Source organism: Exophiala oligosperma (assembly GCF_000835515.1).
Source record: "Exophiala oligosperma strain CBS 72588 unplaced genomic scaffold supercont1.1, whole genome shotgun sequence".
In the NCBI taxonomy this organism is placed as follows: domain Eukaryota; kingdom Fungi; phylum Ascomycota; class Eurotiomycetes; order Chaetothyriales; family Herpotrichiellaceae; genus Exophiala; species Exophiala oligosperma.
Window position 1 is genome coordinate 5,377 of NW_015622818.1, and position 11,810 is coordinate 17,186.

Below are 11,810 nucleotides of genomic sequence, written 5' to 3' on the forward strand. Positions count from 1 at the left end.
CAATGGTCATCACACAGTTGACATGTCATCGCAGCCAAGATTGCGCGGTACTTACTGGCCGATTGCATCCGTCTCTGTTTCAGGTTTTCCACCTCTCAAGAAGCACAGGAGCTCTTCGTGGAAAAGATTCCGCTCTACTGTCAGTCCCGGTCCACAGTGTTACCCGGTGTTCCCTATTTGCTGAAGTCTTCGTCCCCGTCCCAGAACATGAACGATGCATCGAAGTCCATCTGAACGGTCTTGACGAACTCATTCTCCTGCTGTCTTCGCTTGCGGGGCCAAGCTCTTGCAATCAGTTTCCATCTAATTCGGTTATTTGAGCGAGGCAATTTTCGGTAGTGCACCGCATATAAAATGCAAGAACCGGCATTCAATTGATTGAACGAAGCCATGGTAGGAGCTGGCTAAGTTTTCATCATACAGCGCTTCCCTATATACCTAATTCGAGTCTATCAAGAGTCCGTGAGTCACCTCTAGTCACTCTACCCAGACCAGCTCACCATGGCGCTCTTCGGGAACATAAGACACTATTTGAGCTTCATCACGAACAAGAGCACCATCCTCAACCTCTCCCTCCATGGCAAACCCATTGTACCAGGACAATACGTTCCTCGCTCAGGTGTGAAGTTGCCCATTCTTTAAGTCTTCTGCACATTGAATAAATCCTAAGCTTTCACAGAAGCCGAACATGCCCCAACGATCTCCTTTGAAGTACCTTCTTCCTCAGCAAAGTACCTAGTGGTGTGCATTGACCTAGATGGCCCATACCCCAGCTTCAACATACTGTCTCCCATTCTACATTGGATTCAGCCTGGTTTCGCGCCGTCCCAATCAACAGCGGTATTGATATCCTACGAGCCGTTTATCGCGAATTATATTGGCCCGGGACCTCCCCCAGGCAGTTCACCACACAGATATCTATTTCTCCTTTATGAGGAGCCTGATGGATTCGACGGCACGTTATTTGCTCCCCCGGGTGGTCGGCCGTATGGGAATATGTCTAGAATGCGGTTTAGTCTCAAGGATTGGGAGGAAAAGGCAAACTTAGAAGACCCAGTAGCAGTCAACTACTTTGTGAGCAGCTAGGAACTAGAAGACAATTTGCGAAAATGAAAGCCTTATGCACAAATAGATAATGAGCCTGTCCTCCATGAATGTTCTGGAGACTACATGCTATGTGTGTGAGAGGCATGATCATCAAGTGAGGCGCCCCTGACCACCCTTTCACCAAGTGCTGTGTAGACTAGAGCCCCTGTCGATGGGAACCACTAAGCCTGTCAGCCAAGTTGATATTGGAGAGGAAAGCCAGCTGACGGTGTTTGCAACGTTTTGCATACCGTCGGAAGTTGAGGCCGGCTTTTCCGCTTCTTCCGCCGAAGTCGTCGTCAATACTTCGCTAGCAGCGATGCAGTTGACTCGAATATTATCTGGTGCAAAATCAAAAGCATCAGTCTTGCTCAGACCTACTATCGCGTTTGCAACAATGGCTGAGAGTGGTCGATCGGCCAAGGAGGAGGTAGGCCCCAACTCCACAATATTGACAATGTTACCACGGGTCTTGGATTGAGGCAATATATCTTGCTCGAGCATTTGCCGCAGAAGATCGCGTTGGATCAGAAAAGCCTATCAAGTTAACGAGGTTAGTATACAGGCTCCGAGCTACACGGGTGCGAAGCAAAGTGTACACACCCCTCTCTGGAAGACCGTGTAACTCCGAGCATAGTCCTCGAGGGAAATTTCGGCCGTTGCTTGTGGTGCTTGATTCTGACAGACCAAGTTGACGGCAATGTCAATTCGCTCAAACACTCGCATGATGTCCACGAAAAACTTGTGTACCTCAGCTTCTTCAGAGCGATTAAAAGCTTTGACAAACACTCTTGTAGAAGGATGCCTTGACAGAATCTTGTCACGAGACTCCTGCAGGCTTTGAAGACCAGAGTCACCAAGAAATATCTGACCGCATCCCTTCTCCGCAAGAATACAGGCAATAACAGAGTCGGTATCTGGAGCATTGGTATCAGTTGTAGCAAATAGCTATCGGCTGGGAGAAAATCACACCTGCTGCCGCTCCGGTGATGACAACGGTCCTACCACGAGAGTCCATATCTTATACGAGCCTCCTTAGCTCAGATAGTGGGATTTTTGAGTATTATCGTCTTTTCGGTGTAAAACTGACTGAGCGGCAATGACCTTTCAGAATAATCTCTGAACGACCGTGAAAGCTTTCTAGAGTCAAACTTACTGGTTCTGAGGGGGAACGAGCTTTATAGCTGCAAGCTATTGTCCGGAACAGATGGTTGAGGGGCATCTCGGCGGAATTCTCTTTTCTAAGACACTATGACTTTGCCGAAGGAGCCACTGGAAGCTAATTTTACTTTGGTGCAATCTGCATCTTGCCATTCCTATCATGATACAAATCCAGAACCCTTATCGACATGGCACTTTAGAAGCTACAGAGAAGCTGCGTACCGCCGTCTATAGGTAGATTGGCTCCCAATATAGCACTGGCATTGGGGCTTGCTATGAACAGGATTGCATTGGCAACTTCCATGGGCTGCAGGTAACGCTTCAACGGCGACTGCGCCGCACCCATGTCAAGAAATTCCTGTGGAAGTCCAGCGCCTGATACCATGGGTGTCCAGACTGCACTTGGGGAAACGCAATTGACCCTAATTCCGTCTTGAGCATATTTCAGAGCATCACACCGACTGAGTGCAACGACCGCGTGTTTCGATGCTGTATATGCTGGCGTGGTGGGGATGATACAATTGCCAGCGACGGATGAAACGTTGATGATCGATCCTCGTTGGCCGCTGAGAGCTGGATCTTGCTGGAGCATTTGTCGGAGCTCATACTTTTCGCACAGAAATACCTCGTTATGTCAATGTACAATGTATCAACTGAGATAGTGCCGAATGAACTCACTCCAAGCTGATTGACTGTGCAAAGAAGGTCAAAATCCCTGACAGGCAAATCACTCGTCCTTGCACTACCGCCACTGATTCCGGCATTGTTGCATGCGATATCAATCCGACCATAGAGGTCAACACATCGCCCGATCATTCCCTTGACAGAAGCTTCGCCAGAGACATCGCCTTGATATAATTCTACCCGAATACCCGCTTGGTTTGAAAGAATATCTTTCTTGGTTTTTTCCAAACTGGAAAGCGATATGTCAACAAGGAAAAGCTTTCGACACCCATACCGAGCAAACTGATGAGCGCACGACTGTCCAATACCTATTTGATCAGCATTCGTGCAGCATTGCTGTCAAGCTTGCGTCTCATGCTCATACCTGATCCTGCCCCTGTGATGAGTACAACAGCGTCTTCGAACAGCGCTTCAACAATTGGCTGCGAGCGCTTCACCTCCACTCTTTTCTGGTGCAGGGCAAGGTCGCCTTTCTTTTCACCTGTAGTTCGCGCCCAGAATCTAGGTATCTGTTTCATTGTGGTCCTTGAAAAACTATTCGGATCAAGAACCTATGATCATATATCCTGGGAAGAAGTCAACAACTACCTTCGACTTTCGACATTTAAGTGAAATAATGAAGCGAGTCCCAGAGGCCATGCAGGGGCAAACCGTAACTCACAGCCATTATTCTGGGATGACTGGCCAGGACTAACGGGTGCCGTGATGCGACGGCCTGATTCCGAGGAACTTGGGCAGCGGAATCAAGACCAGCATGACATGTCGATGGGATGTCGCATTTTGCATCTCCGGTTCTCCGCTTGCAACAAGGAACGCAAGCCCATTCGTGGATGGCCCAGGTTCTCCAGTGAGGAGTCTAGTGCCAGATATACCTTCAGTCAACAACGATAGATGGTGGCCGGTTATTGACGGCACGATTGAGCATGGGAACTTTGTGTCCTATAGTACTATCATTCTTTTCGGTTCGTGCCAATAAGGACGGCAATATTACACGGCATCTCAGAGGATCAGTTAGAACCTGCAGCAGTATGTTGACCTTTGATCCTGCCGTCAAGTTAAGATACATTACTTTGCATTCTTCCATGCTGAACATCATAATATTTGCAATTGTGACAGCCAGACCAACCTCTGAGGCCAAAGAGATATTACTCCAGGATGGTTTCCTCATTGGTGCTTGTTCCAGCAGGTTTCATCTTCTCTCTGCTGGCATTTCGTCTCATGGCCAATTATTTTACCCCCGGGCTACGAACGATACCTGGACCCTTCTGGGCGCGACTCTCCGACTTGTGGAGGTTCATTGATGCTTGCAAGGGCAAGCATGAACAAACCATCGCACGGCTTCATGATCAGTATGGTCCGGTGGTAAGGATAGGACCGAAGTGTATCAGCGTGGCGGATCCAGCTGCCATTGATCTCATCCTAGGATTCAAAGCCAATCTTGACAAGACAGATTCAGTCAACCCAATGATTAATGCTCACGAAGGCGAATATCTCCCTATGTTGATCTCTGCCAAAGACTCGAAGCTTCATGCGAGGCTGAAGCGGCCTATTGCGGGTGCGTATTCCTTGAGCACTCTCTTGTCCCTCGAAAGCGTGTCTGACGACTGTATCAACAAATTCATGGGTCGCATCAGGGAAGAGTTCGCGGCGGCTGGCAAGAGAACATGTGCCATTGACCGGTGGCTGCACTTCTTCACCTTTGACTTCATCGGTCAAGCCACCTTCAGCAAGGATTTTGGTTTTCTGGATGCCGGCAGAGACGTCAACAACATGATCGGGACACTGGATTTGCAATTTTTGTACATTGGCACCGTCGGAGCCATGCCTTGGATCGACAATCTCCTACTCAAGAACCCCTTGCTGCTGGCACTCATCAAAACCCCGAATCACCTGGTTGAGTTCACGGCGGAGAGGATTCGAAACCGCCTGAGTGGACGTGAAAAGGGACATCCTGGTCGTCAAGACTTTCTGTCGAGATTCTTGGACGCTCAAAAGCAGCACCCGGATGTGGTCACCGACATCCAACTCGCGGCCTACGCGAACACGAACGTTCTCGCCGCCTCCGACACCACAGCGGCTGCCCTCACAGCCATCATCATGTGTTTACTCAGACGGCGTGACGCCTACGTCAAACTTCAAGCGGAGATCGATTCGAGACAGCTCGAGTTCCCCGTCAGCTACGCCGTCGCCCAAACACTTCCGTATCTCGACGCGGTCATCAAAGAAGCTCTGCGGTTCTTTCCGACCACAGGTATCGACCTGGAGCGGAAAGTAGGGCCTGCCAGGCTCGTCTTACCGACGGGACAGACACTTCCCGCGGGCACAATCGTCGGTGTAAATCCCTGGCCGGTGCACCGTGACGAGAGCGTGTTCGGTGAGGATGCGGACGAGTTCAACCCCGAGCGCTGGATGCGTGGCGACTCCGAGACTGAATCTGGGTTCAATGAGAGAGTTCGGAATATGCAAAGAGCTTACATGACCTTCGGATATGGCCCACGAGCCTGTTTGGGCAAACACATAGCATATATGGAAATTTACAAGCTCATTCCGACTCTACTTGGGCTGTATGATGTGAGCTACTTCTCTACCCCTCCCTCCCACGCATGCTGACCTTCACCCAGCTCACTTTGGCACATCCAAATCGACCTCTCAATACGTGGACTGGCGTCGCTGTCAAGATTCTCGACCTGGACGTACATATCCTTGAGCGAAAGGTCACAAAATAGAGCCCTGCTTTTTTTCCCTAGTTGGATAGTTCGTTGGGTATTGTAACTCAGATATCCGACTGGTCTTTGAACTTTACAACGTAGCGTTCTTCAAGGGGGTTTGGAATTTTGTCGTTATGGAATCTCTGACTATGGCGGAGTATCCAGGCCACGGACATGGTATTGGGCTATACGTAAAAATCGCAAGAAGGCTTGAGAATTCGAAACTCAAGGTTTTGGAAAGTCTGTGTCACGCACTCGACGTCGTTACCCAATCGGGCTTAGCGCAAAGATAGGGCACTGCCCGCGCTCGCACATTTACTCGCGCAGCCCTCACCATAGCCTAGTTCTAGTTCCTCGTGTTAGTTATTTCCGTCAATGAGACTCCTATTGTTGTGAGATCCTGATAGTCTGTCTGCACTCAGTTCACATCGATACGATCTCTCGCCCGAGGATCCCCTATCACAGCGGATATTCCGGTAAAGCAAACGATCGAGAGGTCAAGAAACAGGGGACCGTGGAGAAATTAAACAACAACGCATGAACTTGCAATATTTCGTGGCTCCCGGAAGCTACTCTCATTGGACCGGTCTCGATTAGAGATCCGAACTCCGGACAAATCTGGCTTAGTTCATTTGAGCTTGAAGGAGCCAAGGTGGCTATGGTAACTACACGTCTTCGACGAAAAGACGGTACAGTACCGTCACTAATTATTAGAAAACGTGACGACTAGAAAGTTGCCCTATAGGACAGTTGATTCGACAGGCCAGGTCACGTGGAGGTTGCAAAAGGATGAGGCTGTATGTGGTCGCCGGGGCCAATATTTGGTTGCCCTTGTGCAGTAAACATATGTACCAAGATCTGCAGGACCGAAGGACAACACAGATGAAGGGCGAAGAAAGAACATTCAAATCCTTTTCTCACGCGGCGCTTCCATATGGATGAGAATCCATGACGGCCACCTCGTCACTCCCAGGCCATGAGAAAAAAGTGTCCCAGTTCTCGTCGCCAAATTCCAGTGAATCCATTGCTGAGGTCTAGGCCAAGGTACTCAGTCAGTGGAAAAAGATTTACTGGGCCGTCAAGGAAAACGGGATTACATACACTGAACGGTGCATTTGCCTCAAAATCTGACAATCCCGAAGCCGACGAAGTCAAGGTGGAAGGGAGTGCTACCTCATGGACTTTTTTCCTGCCTGACTTTGCGTTCGCATTTGCCTTGTTGACCACGAGTCGCGCAAGATTCGTCACCTCGCGCGGAAACGTGAACGACAACTGTGGGCAAAGGTACTCCAAGTAGTTGAAGTGGCCACATACATGGTCCAGGGCATCCAGATCGGCGTTGACCGTGTTCAGTGTTGGGTACTGGAGAACGTAGATGAACAGGTTCATGAATGCCGTGAGAGGGTACGTGAAGACCAACCTAGAACAAACCGCAGTCAGAATTATAGAGCCAAATTGATAATCTCTATGCCCCGGGGGGGATACTGCGATAAAATCATACCACTTGGGAGAGCAGATATCAATGCGAATATGGCGCAATGAACGAATTATCGCCCTTGCTGCATCGACCACCTTGCTCATACTATTTCTGGAATGCTTGCGAAAGTCCAAAAGTTCGATTGGTTTTGTCTGCATTCTAGGGGCATTCCAAGGGTGCACAAGGATGGAATGCATCGTTGTCAGGCTGCCCCAAAATGCATATTGGTGGTAGAGGACGTAAGCGACATCCAGATTTTCCGGCAAAGCCGAGTAATCAGCGTCAGTTCTCAGGCCTGGTGGAAGAGAATCGTGCCAATGCCGCAGCCTCTGCTCGAGCTGGTCAACGGCACGCACGACTTCCCCCAGTGTTGGTGACGATGTTTTCAGATCAGTGATCTGATTCGTGATATCTCCAATGATCCGAGCGTGCTTTACGGCCGACACCAAAAGGTCGAGGTTGACCGTACTACCATCAACAACTCTAGACGGCAAATTGCAGGTGATAGAATTGTCCTGGATCGACTAAGTTAGATGTTAGTCTTAACATGCAAAAACAGAACACGGGGCATCTTTCATGCTTACCAAAGGCCTCCCCCATCTGAACGAATTGAAACGCTCGAGACCGTAGACTGACCACCAGATATAGCTTCGGGTCTGCAGTGCCGCATCGTCGAGGTTCCATGTGGCCGCAGGGTGCCGATGGAGACCTTTGGATTCGGCAATCTTCATCGCACTCAATGAAAGCATGTAATCCAGTGCTGGGGATCCAATACTCTCGACGAAAAAGGCCTGGTCATTGATCAGCACGACGAAACGATCCAGTCTAGATCGAATCCCTTACCATGACTGCGAGTGCTTGGACAGCCATGAAATTTGTCCGACAGAATAATAGTTCAGTGTGCACGGAGAGAGCGTTCTGGAAGTATTGCCAACCATAGCCTTGGCCCACGCAGAACGGCCCAGGATTTTCCCTAGCCATGGCAGTCCGACAGCCGGCCGCATAAATTGCATTTCTCAGAGCGTACCAGGAGGAATCTGAATCCAGAAGAGTTCCTGGGTGGTTTTCAAAGTGAGTTCTCAATCGTGCTTCGAACACTGGGCGTGAAACGATGCCGAATGCGACATCTCTCGTATCCTCAAAGTAAGAGGTAATGTATTGCCATGCCATGTCCTCGCTTGGCTCAGGGTTTCGCGTCAAAGAAATCCCTGGTTCGATCTTCGTTTGTTGCGAGATGTCATAGGTAAGCTTCTGAGCCATAGTTGCGAAAGCTTGCGTGTTGGACTTTTCGCAAATCCAATCCACGCAGGACTTGGAACAGAATGATATGAAAGAACCCGGACCTGCGCCAATGATAAGCCAACAGAATGTGGTGCTACGCAGAGGGCGGCATACCACGGTACTCATAGCTTGGCTACGACGTGCATCATTAGCCTGTTGGGATCGAATACAGACGTAGAGAAAGAGATTACCTCTTGCTCTGGCGGTGATACGCCAGCCCCGTCGTCATCTCCATTGTCAGCAGCGATCGTTGAAGGGGGCGTAAGAGTGCCTTTGGTTGGGCTGTAGTCGCTCGACAAGTACGGATTGGATGATGAAATTTCTGTGCCCTGATTCGTACCTTTCAGAAGACCCTCGACGCGATCTAAGCGATTCCGTATAGATTTAGTACCCTTTGTGGGAAATCGAGGGTTACGGCGTGCTGACGCAGCATATGTGCACACCTGCTGGTGATCCTGTGATATAGCCGAGACTCGTTAGCTTGGATTGAACGAGAAGAGCTGCGGTTTTTGTATTACTATGCAGTTGGGGCACGGATTGCCTCCGTTACCTAGTAGTCATGGGTGCCTGGTCAGTAAAGTAATGTCTAGAGGTTGCGATCCGACCCGACGTACATTTGATTTTCTTTAGCCGACAAAAGTCGCAGGCAGCCGCACATTTATACCGACGACCAATCGAAGCATTCATTGACGCCATTATGGGAGGGACACTCATGGGGAAATGTAAATGTGAAGGAGAACGGCACGGTAATCAGGAAGAAGCATAAATTCGACTCCTTCCAACGGCCACCAGCCTCAGGTACTGTATCTTGAATGTATGACAATTCTACCGAGCCGAGCCCGGCAGACTAGGGACAGAGTACTTGAAACACCCCGGGACTCCACACCGGCAGGTGTAGATGCGGGGGTTACGGGGAAGGTCGCCGGGCAAGCCAAAGCTAACCTCCTAACACACTTCTTAAAGGTATGTCCTAGTCTCCTCAAAGCCCATACAATGTGTATGCTATCAATTCATTCTTGCCAGTCCGCTCGTATCTCAGGCGAAGATTGTTTTATGAGATCTCTCTCTGGTCCCGGAAACTCTGCGTCACATCACACGTGTGCTGGTTTCCCATGGAGAGTTACTGCATTAGGGCCTCGACTCTAGTAAGTATACCGATAGTTGACATGTTTATCTGCCAACGCATCTTGTTCCTCACGGGTGAGGGAAAGGTGGGCATCTCGCTCGCCCCGTTCTTTCGCCTTGTTCTCCCTCCGGACATGGAGCAGGTAGATGGTGGCGCAGACTTGGCTGATGACGACTCCCGCCAGTGACACGCTGTATCCCGTCGGGTACCAAGGAGCCTCGCTCGCTAGATACACGTTGCTGCCGACGATGCTGCCGCAGTTGCCGACCGCGAGCATGATGGCTGTGGAGATGCCACGGCGGCGGCTGCCGACGATGTTGTTGTTGAGCCAGGTCAGCGAGATGGTGATGGACGCGAAACAGCCGCCGACCAGGAAAAAGACGGCCATGAAGCGGACGCCGACGACGACACTTTTCTGCGCCAGCAGGATGGCGTATCCGACGAGGCAGAAACACAGCGGCCCCATCACGAAGCCGTATCGGTGTTTCGTCTTGTCCGAGCAGTACCCGACCACTATCGAGATGGCCCAGGCGGTGATCCACACAGGGATACTCATGTACTGAGCCTTGATGGCCGTCCAGCCTAGGTCATGCAGTATGGTGGGCAAGAAGTATCCTGAGGAGCTGCCTGTAATAGCTGTGCCGAAATAGATGAGGGCGCTATTTCACAGGGGGAGTTCGATTATTTTGACGATCGGGTCAATTATGGAGGGGGCTGACGGAGAAGGGATAATAACTCACCTCATATACACCTTCATATCCTTCAGACAATCTTTCATGACCGTAAAAGTTGTCTTGGTCTCGACATAGTCTCTTGTGTCTCGGGAGAGCATCTGAAGCAGCCTGTTTCGCTCATCGTCGGAGAGAAATTTGGCTTGGTGTGGCCAGTCAGGGAGGAGAAAGAACGCTACGATGGCCACGAAGACGGTGATGATGCCTTCGAGAATGAAAATCCACCTCCAAGCACCGTAGCCGCCGACGTTATCCATATGAGCTATGGCGTAAGCGAGAAGCTAGATCTGAATTAGCCATTGTCGCAGGAGACACACATATTCCCATACCCCTCCAAATGCCGAAGACAAAATACTGGCTGAGTAATAGATGCTGAGCCGTGTTTGGAGCTCGTAACGAGGGTAGTACATGGCCAACAGGTAGATTGCGCCGGGGTAGAACCCCGCCTCCATGCATCCCAGGAGAACTCTGCACACCACCAGCCCAGCGTAGCTTTGAGTCACTCCTTCTCCGATAGTGATAATGCCTGGAAGAGAAAGCCAAGGTAGAAAGAGTTCTCGCCGACAGAAAAGAAGGGCAGAAGCTGCTAACCCCAGCAAAACATCAGACCGGGAAGATAGATAGACGGTCGGAAGCGGCTCAAAAGAGCGTTTGACGGTATGTCTAGAATGATATAGTATCAGGATCTCACAACAATAGGAGTCTCATTGACGGAAATAACTAACACGAGGAACTAGAACTAGGCTATGGTGAGGGCTGCGCGAGTAAATGTGCGAGCGCGGGCAGTGCCCTATCTTGGCGCTAAGCCTGATTGGGTAACGACGTCGAGTGCGTGACATATAGGGTATGAAGAACAGAAACAGGGCGATGTTGTAGTCGGTCCCCTTCATGTTCAGATCGGTGGTCATGCCTTGGATCTTGGCGTTTCCAATGTTCGTGCGGTCGAGGAAGGCGACGAGCAGCATGAAGCTGAGCATTGGGAGGAGATAGGTATCTATCTTGCGGATCACATGGCGCTCGGCCGCAGAGTCGGCCTCGTGGGCAGTTTCGATTTCCAGCGCCGTCTCAAGGGCCTTGATGTCGACGGTTGCCGTAGTGTTCTCGTTGTCTCCCAGAGACATGATGACGGGCGGTTGAGTATGTGAGGCGCCAGTAGCAACGAGGAATCTTGAAAGAAAGAAACAGACGAAGAGGTTTGCTCTCCTTGGCCCTTTCATCCCCTAGGTGGTGACAGCAAGGTATTTTGTACTCCTCCAGGGCCGTTGTTTAAGAGGGGTCAGCAGCCATTGTCAGGCGGGGAAAATACGGTCATAGTGGTCGGGTCCATATCCTGGTTGCGAGAAAGTGTCGAAGTCGCTGAGGCCGCTGAGTGACGAAGTTTTGTAGCCGTCGGAACGGACGAAGTTCTCCGGTCCCACTTACTCCGGACCCCGCTTACCCGCTCTCTCCCCAGCTTGCAATAAGGGGGATGGTATCAGCTAAGTCGGCATACCAGTTCAGCAGTCACCGACGGTAGTAAATGAAAGGGGGATGGTATCAGCTAAGTCGGCATACCA